Raw genomic sequence first — 11,920 nt, forward strand, 5'->3', positions numbered from 1 at the left:
CCTCACTTGCGTGGGTGGTCAGCTTGCCCTGCCTTGAGTCACTGAGGACAGGCCCCTGCCCGGGACTTGAGTTCAGGAGAGGAATGTGGGGTGCGGTGTATCTTGGTGTGTGTGTGTAGCTTGTGGTGTGTGGTATGGTGTGGTGCATGTGGTGGGGGGTGCGGTATGGCTTGTGGTGTGAGTGTGGAAGAGTGAGTGTGGTGTGTTTGCCATGAGTGTGTGGGTGTTACGTGTGTGGTGTGTGGTCACTGTGAGTGGAGGCTTTGGGAGTGGAAGGTGCTGCCCCATCGGAGTCCTAAAACAGTGGAGAATCTCTTCCTTAATGTTCCTTTCCTGAGGCTGGTCCAGGGGAAGGCGTTGGTTTTGAGGTCTGAAAGGACTGATTTCCAAAGTGTGGTTTCCCGGGGCTCTAACAACAGAACCATCTGCGGACCTTTTGAAAAATGCAGATTTGGTCCCACCCCAAGTTACTGAAGCAGAACCTCTAGGGTTGTTGGGGCTTCATACTCTGCACTTTTAAAAAAGGCTGTCTTAAAATTCTTCTGCACCCTCAAGTCTGAGAGCCACTGTTCCAGCCAGGTGAGCACCCCCGAAAACCCCGAGCGAAGGAAGCACCAGGAGCACAGGCCGCCTTCCCACGTGCTGAGGCGCGCATGTGTGCGAGGGTATGGCCAATCTTGACGCTTGGTCACAAACATCTCCCCAGGTCACAGTCCTCCCCTACGTGCCAGTGTTTCTGAACTTTTCATGTCCTCTCTGATTTGCTTCCTCTGCCCCCAGCTTGTGAAGCTTCCGTGGTTTATGTACCATGAATAGGCTGGGCCGGTTTGTCCTCAGGCCATTTTGTGGGGGAGATTTGTGTTTCCTGACCTTTTTAGGATATCCTTGAGAACAGACACATTTCCTGTTCCTTTTGTGTCCTTTTGGTGCCCCAGGGTCTAATGAGGGGGGGGGGCTTGGGACAGAGCTGGTGCTAAACTGCTTGCTGAATAAAATGGCGACAGCTTCCTGAGGGTCTGGAGAGGCTCTTGGAGGCCCATGGGGGTTACTGGAGAGCTCCGCAAGGCCCCGCCTCCTCGGCACCCTCACCCGGCCTGGCCTGCCCACCCTCTCTCACCTCCTTCACTATGTGAATGTGAGGTAGGGCAGCAGGCGGCCATCTTGCCTCTACAGGGTTGAGATCTAGGTCAAATGGGCTCAGGCCCTTCGATCCCAGCAGAACGGGGTGCACCCTGCTGCTGTTGGGCTGCTCAAAGCTCTTCTGAAGAGAGCAGGACTTGACACTGCACCTCCTCGTTGGCAGCAGGACTTAGGGAAGGGCCCAGCACGTCTTCGGTGCTCCCCTCCGTACTCCTATGCCAAGCAGCCTCGTGGGACTTGGTGGCTTTAAGGGTCAAACGTCTTGACAGGCTTCTTGGTCTCATCCCCCTCACCCTCCTCCAAGCTGAGTCAAATTTTAACTGAAGCCTGTGAAGCGCAAAGTCCTACAGAAACCATTACGAGAGTCTTCTGGAAAATAGGGACTGACAACAGGGAAGAGGATCAAAGAAATCACGGCACAGCAAGGCCTCTGGACAGCCAGTCCCAGGGCACCCAGCAGACAGCTTCTCCCTCTCTGTCCTACCCGAGAACTCACCCAACCCTGATCTCATTAAAAGGAAACCAAAAGAGCTATATTATTTGGCTTCCATCTGGCCTCTTGAGATTTAAGGACTTTAATCAGTAAAATGTTAAAGAATAAAATAACTCTACAATAACAAGAAAGCCGCCAGCTGGCCCTTCCAGTGACCTTGCCAGAGTGCCTGGGAAACGGATCACGCCATCTGGGCTTGACATCCCTCCTGGGGAAGAGTGAGCAATTACGCCATTTTAGGATCCAAATTTACAAAAAATTTACTTCCCCAAATAAGAAAATTTGTTCCCCCAAAACAGCTTGTATCTAATATATCATCTGCTTCCTGCATCCCACTGCCTCCACCCTAAACCAGCCCTCCTCTCTTCCCTATTCCAGGCCCAGAATTCCAACATGGCATCTTTGGGAACGGCTGACAGTTCAAGGCACCACAGAAGGGTCCCAGTGGAGAAACGTGGGAAAGCCTAAGAGCAGGAAATAAATTACACGGTTGAAAAGACAAGAGAAATGGTTGAATTCCTCCTCCAGGTCCAAGTCTAGGACTTACCGTCCTCTTCCTGGAGCCATCTTGCTCTCATGGGGAGAATTTAAACTTAAATCTTCAAAGGAAAGACAGCAGGCAAGGTGCCCAGCAGGTGACGGTTGAGGAGAGGGGAGAGAAGAGCATTGGTGGCACAGGCTGGATTTCCCTTTTTCAAGGAGCCTCTGAGAGGGAGCTTAAATGTGTAGACCTGGGAGGCAGCCCCTAAATTCCCACACAGCCTCCTCTGGCAATGGCCAACTAGCTCTTCCCCCACCAGCTGTGTCCCTGGGAAACAGAGGCAAAGGGGAACGGGAAAGACGCTGCAGTAGGCAGGATAGAACCTGGACCTGGGGCTTGGGCTCTGCACTCTGAGGTGCTGTGAGGCAGGGGCTCAGGCTCTTCCTCGCCAAGAGGGACGTGGAGGAAGAGGCAGTCTGAGGTAAATCTCCCCATTGAAGAATACATTTGTAGCCTCTAGCCACTTGGCTGGCTCCCCCTCTCACCTCTCTCCTCTCTCCTCTCCTCAGACTCCTTTTCCACAGCTTGTGGAAGCCTGAAGAATCTTCTTTCATAGCCATGGAAGCTCTGTCCCCTTCTAATGGCTGGGTACCTCAAGCAGACTTGGCAGGTCATTGGCATCTTGACCATTAGTGCCCTTTCTTTTTTTCTTTTTTTTAAAGATTTTCTTTATTTATTTGACAGCGCGAGATCATAAGTAGGCAGAGAGGCAGGCAGAGAGAGAGAGGAGGAAGCAGGCTCCCTGCCAAGCAGAGAGCCCAATGCGGGACTCGATCCCAGGACCCTGAGATCATGACCTGAGCCAAAGGCAGAGGCTTTAACCCACTGAGCCACCCAGGCACCCTCATTAGTGCCCTTCCTGAAAGGACTGGCCATCATCCTCCCAGGAGCACCCCAGGCTACAGGGGTTAGGGTGGCCAGACGGTGGTGAGAAGAAGCAGTAGTAAGGAAAATCATCCTCCCTGAAGGTCGAGAAGCAGACCCCAGAGAGACACCCTCGGAAGGTCAGTAAGAAGCTTTGGGGGTGAATAGAGCGAGTGGCACCTGGGTGGGCAGCATAGCTCTCGAGTCTGGGACCAGAACTTCTTCCAGGCTATTAAATGGGGTGTCAGTTACTCAGGAAGTTTCTAACCATACAGCTATCAATGTTCTGGCACTTTCCAGGTCACCCCAAGTTTCTTCTTGTGTCTCATCTTCCCAAGTTTGGGGGCAGATTTTTCTCATTTTAATTAATTAATTAATTAGGATTCTTCTCATTTTAGAAGGGAGGAAGGCAAGGCCTAGCAGATCACATTCTAAGCAGAGTCACTCAAGCTCCAAAACCATTTATTGTTTAAAGCTCATGTAGTACCCTGGCCAGCTGGGTCCAGGTGCGCACTGGGCATCAGAGCCCCCAGGAGGCTGCCAGCTTGTTCTCTTCCATGCAGGCTCTCCTCAAGCCGAGGCCACTAGCCCCCACAGCTCCAGGCTTGGAGCCGATCTGGTCAGCAGCCCCAGGAGAAAGGACCTCAGTCTTTTTCATTCTTTAAAATATTGTTGGGGCGCCTGGGTGGCTCAGCGGGTTAAAGCCTCTGCCTTTGGCTCAGGTCATGATCCCAGGGTCCTGGGATCGAGCCCCACATCGGGCTCTCTGTGAAGCGGGAAGCCTGCTTCCCTTCCTCTCTCTCTGCCTGCCTCTCTTTCTGCTTGTGATCTCTGTCAAATAAATTAAAAAAAAAAAGTTTAAAAAAAAATAAATAAAATAAAATATTGTTGTACCTACCGCCCAGATTTGTCATATCTTTATATTCTGTCCTGAGCTGGCGCTTAAAAAAAAAAGTTTCTTTAAAGAAAAAAATGGAGGAAATGGATAAATTGTGGTACATCCAGACGATAATGGACTATTATTCAGCACTAAAAAGAAATGAACTATCAAACCATGAAAGGACATGGGAGAAACCTCAACACATATTAAGTGAAAGAGGCCAGTCTGAAAAGGCTATGGACTGTAGTAATTCCAACTCTATGGCATTCTGGAAAGCGGAAAACTATGGAGGCAGTAAAAAGACCTGTGGCCGCAGGGGTTGGAAGGAGGGGAGGAGGAATGGGTGGGACACAGCATTTTGAGTGAAGAGACCCTGCAGGAGATCACACCACAATGGTGGACATGTGTCTTCAGACATCTGTCCGAACCCACAGAACGCACGCCCCTGAGAGTGAGCCTGAAGGGAAACCACGAACTCTGGGTGGTGACCCTGTTTCTGTGTAGGTTCATCCATTGTAACAAAGGTACAGCTCTCGTGCCGACGTGGATGGTGGAAAAGGCTGAGGGGGGGCACCTGTGGGAAATCTCTGTACCTTCTCAATTTTACTGTGCACCTAAAACTGCTCTAAAAGAGCAAAGTCTTTTAAAAACACACAAAAATACAGGAATCTTTTTTTTTCTAAAGATTTTATTTTTTTATTTGACACAGAGAGAGAGATCACAAGTAGGCAGAGAGAGAGGAGAAAGCAGGCTCCACGCTGAGCAGAGAGCCTGATTCGGGGCTCGATCCCGGGACCCTGAGATCAGGACCTGAGCCGAAGGCAGAGGCTCAACCCACTGAGCCACCCAGGCACCCTACAGGAATCTTCTTAAGAATGACAACACCCAAGTCTCCATGATGCCCCGCTGAATTATTTACTAATTCAGCCATAACAAAGTACCACAGACTAAGTGGCTTAAACAAGAGAAGTTTATTACCATGCAGTTCCGGAGACTAGAAGTCCAAGATCCAGGAAGGTGTCAGCAGTGCCTTCTCAGGCTGTGAGGGGGAATCTGTTCCCTGCTCCTCCCCCAGCTCTGCTGGTTGGCTGACAATCTTCGGTGTTCTAGAAGCATCACCCCATTATCTGCCTTCTGGCAGTGAACGTGAACGTGCCATTCTCCCTCCATGTGCATGGGTGGGTTTTCAGATACGCTTTTTTTTTTTTAAGATTATTTATTTATTTATTTGAGAGAGAGAGAGAGAGTGTGTGAGAGAACACAAGCAGGGGGAGTGGGAGAGGGAGAAGCAGGCTGCCGCCGAGCAGGGAGCCTAAAGCCAGGCTTGATCCCAGGACCCTGAGATCATGACCTGAGCTGAAGGCAGATGCTTAACGACTGAGCCACCCAGGTGTCCCCAGATACACTCTTTTTATAAGGACATCAGTCATACTGGACTGGGACCTATGCCAGTGAGCTCGTTTTTAACTTGATGACCTCTGTAGAGACCCTGTCTCTGAATATGATCACGTTCTGAGGTATAAGGGATTAGGACCACAACATATTTGCGGGGGGGGGGGGACAAATGTAACCCATAACACCCACTGAAGACATAGCCTTGCCCCGACATGTGGCGGCTGACTGAGGGCTTCATCTCGATGGAACCGTTGACTGCCATGACAATGGCCCAGCCGCGCTGATTTTGTTCCGTCCCCGAGTTCTCACAGGTAATTTCACAGGCTGGGCTGCAAGTCACACCCAGCTCTCCCTCCAGAGCAGCCTGGCAAGGCACGGCGTGGTTAGACACACTTTCCAGGTGTCACAGGACAATTCAACACGTGGCGGGGCCGCCTCACTCAGCAGGTGTAGACCAGCCTCCATCAGCGGGTCTCAGGGAGACTTGGGTGCTCCCAGAGCTTTTCTCCTCTTGTTATGTCTCTGAGCCACAGAAGCCACGCCAGACACTGCACGGGGTAATTCCAACGAGGAGTCTCTCAAGATCTATTGCCCCAAACACACTTACTGTCTGACACAGCCATTTTTATTCCTCTTAGAGTCCCTTTTTGCCTTGCTGACTCCAAGAAAGCTAATTAATTATTTGAGACACCAACTATTAAATTGACACAGTGATTAATCTGATAATCCTTTCTATGAAATTACCTCTGAAATGCTAACTTTCCATCTTTTGAAACTCACTGTGTAAATTACTCTGAAGATTACACCGTGCCAGCTTTTGGCTCTGTAAATCTTAATGGCAGTTTTTTGCCAAAAGCAATAAAAGCTGTCCTGAATTTATCAGGTCAATCAGGAAAGAGGCAGGCAGGCAGGAAATTGAAGGTGACACACCGCAAGTGGGGGGTTTGTCTGACGGACTGTTAGGACCTGCTCTTGTCCCTTCGCTCTAGGGACTGAAGAGACTGAACGAGACTGAACGGCGGGAGCCTCATGAGGCAGAAGGACAGGAGCTCCTGGTTGCAGGACAGAAGAGCCTGTGTGGTTCTAAGAGGTGGGTCCCTGCCCACCTTGTCCCCACGGCCATCCCATCTCCTCCCAGTGCACCTCCCGAGCATCTCAGCAGTGGTGGAGACCTCCCAGCACAGGACAGAGACAATGCCTGCCCTCCTGGCGCTTCCATTCTAATAAAGGAAGTCGGAAAACAAACAAGAGAAATGACAAGTGAGAGGGTGTCGCATTCTGTGGGGAGAGGATGAGGGAGAACGAGTGGGGGTAGCAATATACAATTTTAAACCAAAGGGTCAGGGAAGACCGTGTTGCCTCTCTCACCTCACTCACCCCTGCCCTGGCTCTGCCTTGTTGAGAGGGTGACTTTTTTTTTTTTTTTTTTAAGATTATTTATTTATTTATTTGACACAGAGAGAGAGATCACAGGTAGGCAGAGTGGCAGGCAGAGAGAGGGGGGAGCAGGCTCTCCGCTGAGCAAGGATCCCGATGCAGGACTTGATCCAAGGACTCTGGGATCATGACCTGAGCTGAAGGCAGAGGCCCAACCTACTGAGCCACCCAGGCGCCTGAGAGGGTGACATTTGAGTAAAGAATTGCAGGTGTGAGATCGGCCACATGGATACTGGAGAAAGAGACTTCCAGGGCACAGCCAGTGCCACAGACCTGAAGTGGGAGCCTGCCCGGTCAAGGAACAGCAAAGGGGAGCTGGAATAGAATGAGCAAAGGGGCAGTGGTGGCAGCTAAAGAAGAGCTACAGAAGTTTTGAATCTATAGGCCATGGAAAGAGCTGAGTAAACCTGGCACTTCTGGGTGTTCTGCAAAGGAAAAGCACGTCTGTCAATTCCGTCTTCCGAGGGTGTTCCCTCCCACTCCTGAGTCCTGTCCTGAAGGCATCTCCCATGCAGACCACAACATCTGGGGGCTTGCGCTAAGAGAAGGGTGTGGGCTGTACAACGTGTGGGTGAGCACTTACTGGGCCTGTAGCCCCACTGACAGGATTCTCTATATGTCTGCAGGGGGAAACCGAGGCACCTCCCTTCAGTTTCCCAAAAATCATTGCTGTTGCTGCTGCTTCTCTGGGCTGGAGCCATCCAGGTTCTTTCTGTTTTGTGGGAACAGGAAGCTTACCACCTCCCACCTCCCTCTGTCCCGGATTTTCTCCCATCCCTGCCTGGACGGGTAAGAGGGCCCCCACAAACTTTCAGGCCAGTTCCTGAGGTAGAACAAGTTTCTCATGAATCTAATATGAAGCCTAGAAAACAGAAGAGGTTTCTGATGCCCACAGGTTGCTCCTGAGAGATGTCCTCAGTGCGAGGGAGAGTTGTAGTCAGCAGTAGGACAGTGACATGGTGAAAATGGACAGCCCTTGTCCTCTGGAGGGGTGAGGGGGGGCACCCCTGGAACCACCATGCCCATAATCCCATGAAGCTATCCCATCACACGCACCCCTTCACCAAAAAGATGACTTTTCCACAGTCATGATGCCTCATTGAGGTGCCAGCCTCCCAGGAGTCTGAGGGAGGTTCAGGGAGAGCACAGATGGAGCAGCAGTGCCCCCCACCCCCAACTTTGCAGTTGGAGGACAGTGGGCTTCTCTGTTTCAGACAAAACCTGTCTTTGGCCTTGAGGCTCTGGGTCCAACCTCTGTGGCTGCCCTTTGGCTGACCGGCCTGCCCCATGGAAGCATTTTCTGAAAAGGGACAGCCGGGTGTGCATCTGGGGAGGCTCTGAGATCTCTGCCATCTTTGTTTTGTGCTCCCTGGGTGTGAGGATTGAGCCACTGATGGACAGTTGTTGCAATAGCATGCCTGTCTGCTTTTTTGGTGTGTCCCCTACCCTTCTGTTCCTCTGCCACTGCACTGATGGCGCCTGACTCCTCTCAAACCCTCCTTTCAGTTAGACCCTCACCGTGTTCCAGAACAATCCCCCACCGTGTGCATGGTGAAGGGGCCCATCTCCCCGTTGCTTTTCAAGTGAGCCTTTTCTTCCCCTGAAGCACATCCCAGAGAGCCATATCGACTGCCCTCTGGGTTGCCATGGAAACAGAGCATTCTTCCCTCTTTCCTCTTCTGTTTACCTTGGTCAGGGACTGCGGCAAAAACCAGCCATTCGCTGAAGGAGAGGGAGGGCGCGGGTGGGGGAGAGGGAGGAGGGAAAGGCAGCCGCTCTAAACCAGATCATTCTGGTTCGGAGCGGTTCCCGCTTCACTCCCGAGAGGCTCTCGAACCAGGCGTGGGCTGCCGATGCAGGGCCTGGGCCCTCCGAAGAGTGGGGAGGGTCTGGAGGCTACTGTGCAGCTCCCCCCGCGCCCCGTCCCAGGTTCCACCTGAGCCTGCTCTCCTCTCCTGCCCCAGCTGCCTCCCTGCCGGTGCGGGCTGTTAGCAAAGCCTTTCTCCTACCGCTTGGGCTTGCTGGGCCTCTGCTCACTACCCAAGGGCGCCGGCCCAGGGTGAGCAGTGACGGGAGCTGAGATCCAGCCCTGCTCTGTGCCCTGGCCCAAAGCACCCTCACCCTGCCCGGACCCTTGCCAGGTCCTCCTAGCAGAGGGCCCTGCTTCCTCCTGCACCCTCCCCGCCCCAGCCCGAGGGACCGCTTCGTCCTGTCTCTGGCTTCCAGCTTCCAGTCGTTCTTAGGATAAAAACCGGACTAATGTGTCCAGCTCTTTATCATCCGCCCAGCCTGCCTCCCCTTCCTTGCCTCCCATGCCTCTTCCCCTGGGTCCCCGTCCTGCTGCCACCTGGCTTCTTCCCCTTCTGGAAGACTCCAGGAGCTGGGTTTGGGCTCCGTCTGGAATGCCCGGTCCCGGTGTAGTGACACTGTCCCTCGCGCGCTTTCTAGCTCCTGGTGCATGTTCACTGCGGCCTCCGAGAGGCTCTCCCTAACTTTTCTGTGTCCAGCAGCTCGGAGTAACTCCCCCAGCCTCGCTAGCGGTCTTTCCCGGGACCGTCTCCCCGCTCCCCACCGCCCTCGGAAGCTGCGCGCAGTCAGGCGTGCTCCCCGCCGCCGCGCCGGCTCCCCGCAGGCCGCGGGCGCCTACTACGTGCTCAGTTAGTCCGGGGTGCGAGCAGGCGCGCGCCGACCCAGGCCGGGCCTTCGCCCCGCGCGCTCCCTTCTTTGGGCCGGGGGCCGAGCGCCCCCTCCCGGCCGCCCGCCGCCCGCCGCCGCCGCCCGCCGCCCGCCGCCCGCCGCCCGCCGCCCGCCGCCCGCCGCCCGCCGCCCGCCGCCCGCCGCCCGCCAGGGGTAGGCCGAGAAGGCGCTGGGTCGGGGCCGTTGGCGTCGCGGGGTCGCAGGCACGAGGCTGTTCCGGCCGGAGCCTGGCTCGCGGAGGGGAGGCGGCGGGGGGCGCTCCCGCACGGCTCGCCCCGCCAGCCGGGGGCTCCACAGCCCCCATGGTGGCCGTTCTGCGACGGGCGATTGCAGGCAGGGCCAGCCTCCGGTGGGCTTCGCGGAGGTGGGTAACTCCGTCCGCGCGGGAGTCCGCCCGCCAGGCTTACCCTGCAGTCCCGGCGTGCGGAGGAGGGAGCGCGTGAGAACGCGCGGTGGAGCCCGCGGGAAGCCAGACGCTGGGCTGGCTCTGAGGTTGGGGGGTGGGGGAAGCAGGGCGCCCCGCAGGTACAGGCCGCTCTGAGCGACCTCCAAGTTGCCGTTCTTAGGGATCCCATGGTTGTGGGCGGGAGGTCGGCCTCCTTTCCAGGGAGTTGGCCGTGCAGGGGGAGCTAGGGGCAGGTGCCAGCGCTGACCCATGATGGGATCCTGGCTGTCCCAGGGCACACTCCACCTTGTCCTCCAGCGTGAGGCTCAGGCAGGAACCAAGACCCTGGAGATCTGCACGTATTCCTGTGCAGTCGCCGGAGCACGGAAGTGTGCTCACGTCCGGTGGGGGAGATGTTGTCGACGTCGTTGGCAGTCACAGGGAGGGCCACCTCAGCCAGGACAGCCAGGATGAACTGACCAGTCTGTCCTCTCCGAGGCGACACAGAGAGAACCTCAGCTGCTTTTTCTTCCTTTCGCAGCTGCCACTTGCACTAGGGCTGTACAGCTCGCGGCCTGCGGTGGGCTCCCAAATAGTAAGTGGCCAGAGCTCCCACCTGTCCCTGTCCTTCTGTCCTCCATAGCCCAGGTTACTGCCCTGCCTGCGTGCGCCCTGCTGCTGCCTTCCTTCCTACCAGAGCTGCCCAGGCCGTCCTGGAGGCTGGCTGCTGGGCGGGAGCTCACACACGCTCAGATACTTGAGAATCAGAAAAGCATCTCACTGCTCCACTGGAGACTTTGGGGCCAGACCCCGAGGCCTGTGCAGGACGGGCGGATTTGCCGGCTCTGCTCTGTGTACCGCTCAGAAGCCCTCCATCTCCTCTCACCTCACTGTGGAATACAGGAAAGAAAAAGCCTCCGAAGTAATGTTCTTGCTTGATTCTATGAATGGACAGCATGGTGAGGAAGGGACTTTGGGCAACAGAATAAAACCACGTATAAACCTTGAGAGATCGGTGTTTTGTTTTTAAATTCTCTCCCTCCCCTGCCTTTTTTCCTCCTACTAGCTCCCAAGATTGCCTTTTAATCAAAGATTTCCAAATACTAGTCAAGCTATGACTTAATCAATAAAGAACTTAAAAACACTAATACTCCTGAGGCACCTGGGTGGCTCAGTCCATTAAGCACCTGACTTTTGATTGGCTTAGGTCATGATCTCAGGGTCATGAGATCAAGCCCTGTGGAGCCTGCTTGAGATTCTCTCTCTCCCTTTACCCGCCTCCCCCTCGTGTACGGCTGCACTCACTCTCTTTTAAAAAAAAAAAATATATATATATGTATATATATATACACACACACTAATACTCCAGCCCTACCTTTTGAATTACCCAGTTTTTTACAGCCTAATTTGGTCAGAAGGGACCCAGAATCACAGTATCCTGAAGAAGGCCTCAATCCAAAGAGCTGTGAAGGGTTGGGCTTTATTAAGGAGAAAAAAGGGAAAAAATGAACAAAAAACCATGAACGTACTTAAAAAATCCAGCAGTCCCTGCTTTGGCCGGTCACACCTCCCAGGCCATCTTGTTCCTGTTAGCTCTATGGGCTGTTCTTTGTTTTGTTTTTGATAACTTCCTTTATGCCTCTAATTAATACGCTTTTCTGGTTATTGCTTAATTTGAGACATTCTATGTATTATGTTCCTGCTATGGAAGTTGAGGATTTAGCTCACTTATATCGCCACCCACCCCCCCCCCCCCCCGTCTCATCCTCTTCGTTTCTTTACTGGTTAACTTTGTAACTTTGAGTAAATACTTCATCTCCATTTCTTATGACAGCAGCTAGAGAGCAGTAGCAGTAAACACGCAGTCGCGCTTCCTACGTGCTAGGCATTCTTCAAAGCACTTCACATGTGAGTTAAGCCACACAGTAACAATGACTAAGAGCTAAGTAAGCTTCGGTCCCCCAACTCTCCAGATCACCTCCTTGTAGAGCTGTGCTGCGGTAGCCACTAGCCGTGTGACTGTTCACATTTAAGTTAAAATTAAATAGAATTAAAAATTTAGTTCTTCACACGAAACACATGGAAACT

This window comes from Enhydra lutris, unplaced genomic scaffold (genome assembly GCF_002288905.1).
Source record: "Enhydra lutris kenyoni isolate GAN:26980312 unplaced genomic scaffold, ASM228890v2 scaffoldscaffold27, whole genome shotgun sequence".
In the NCBI taxonomy this organism is placed as follows: Eukaryota; Metazoa; Chordata; class Mammalia; order Carnivora; family Mustelidae; genus Enhydra; species Enhydra lutris.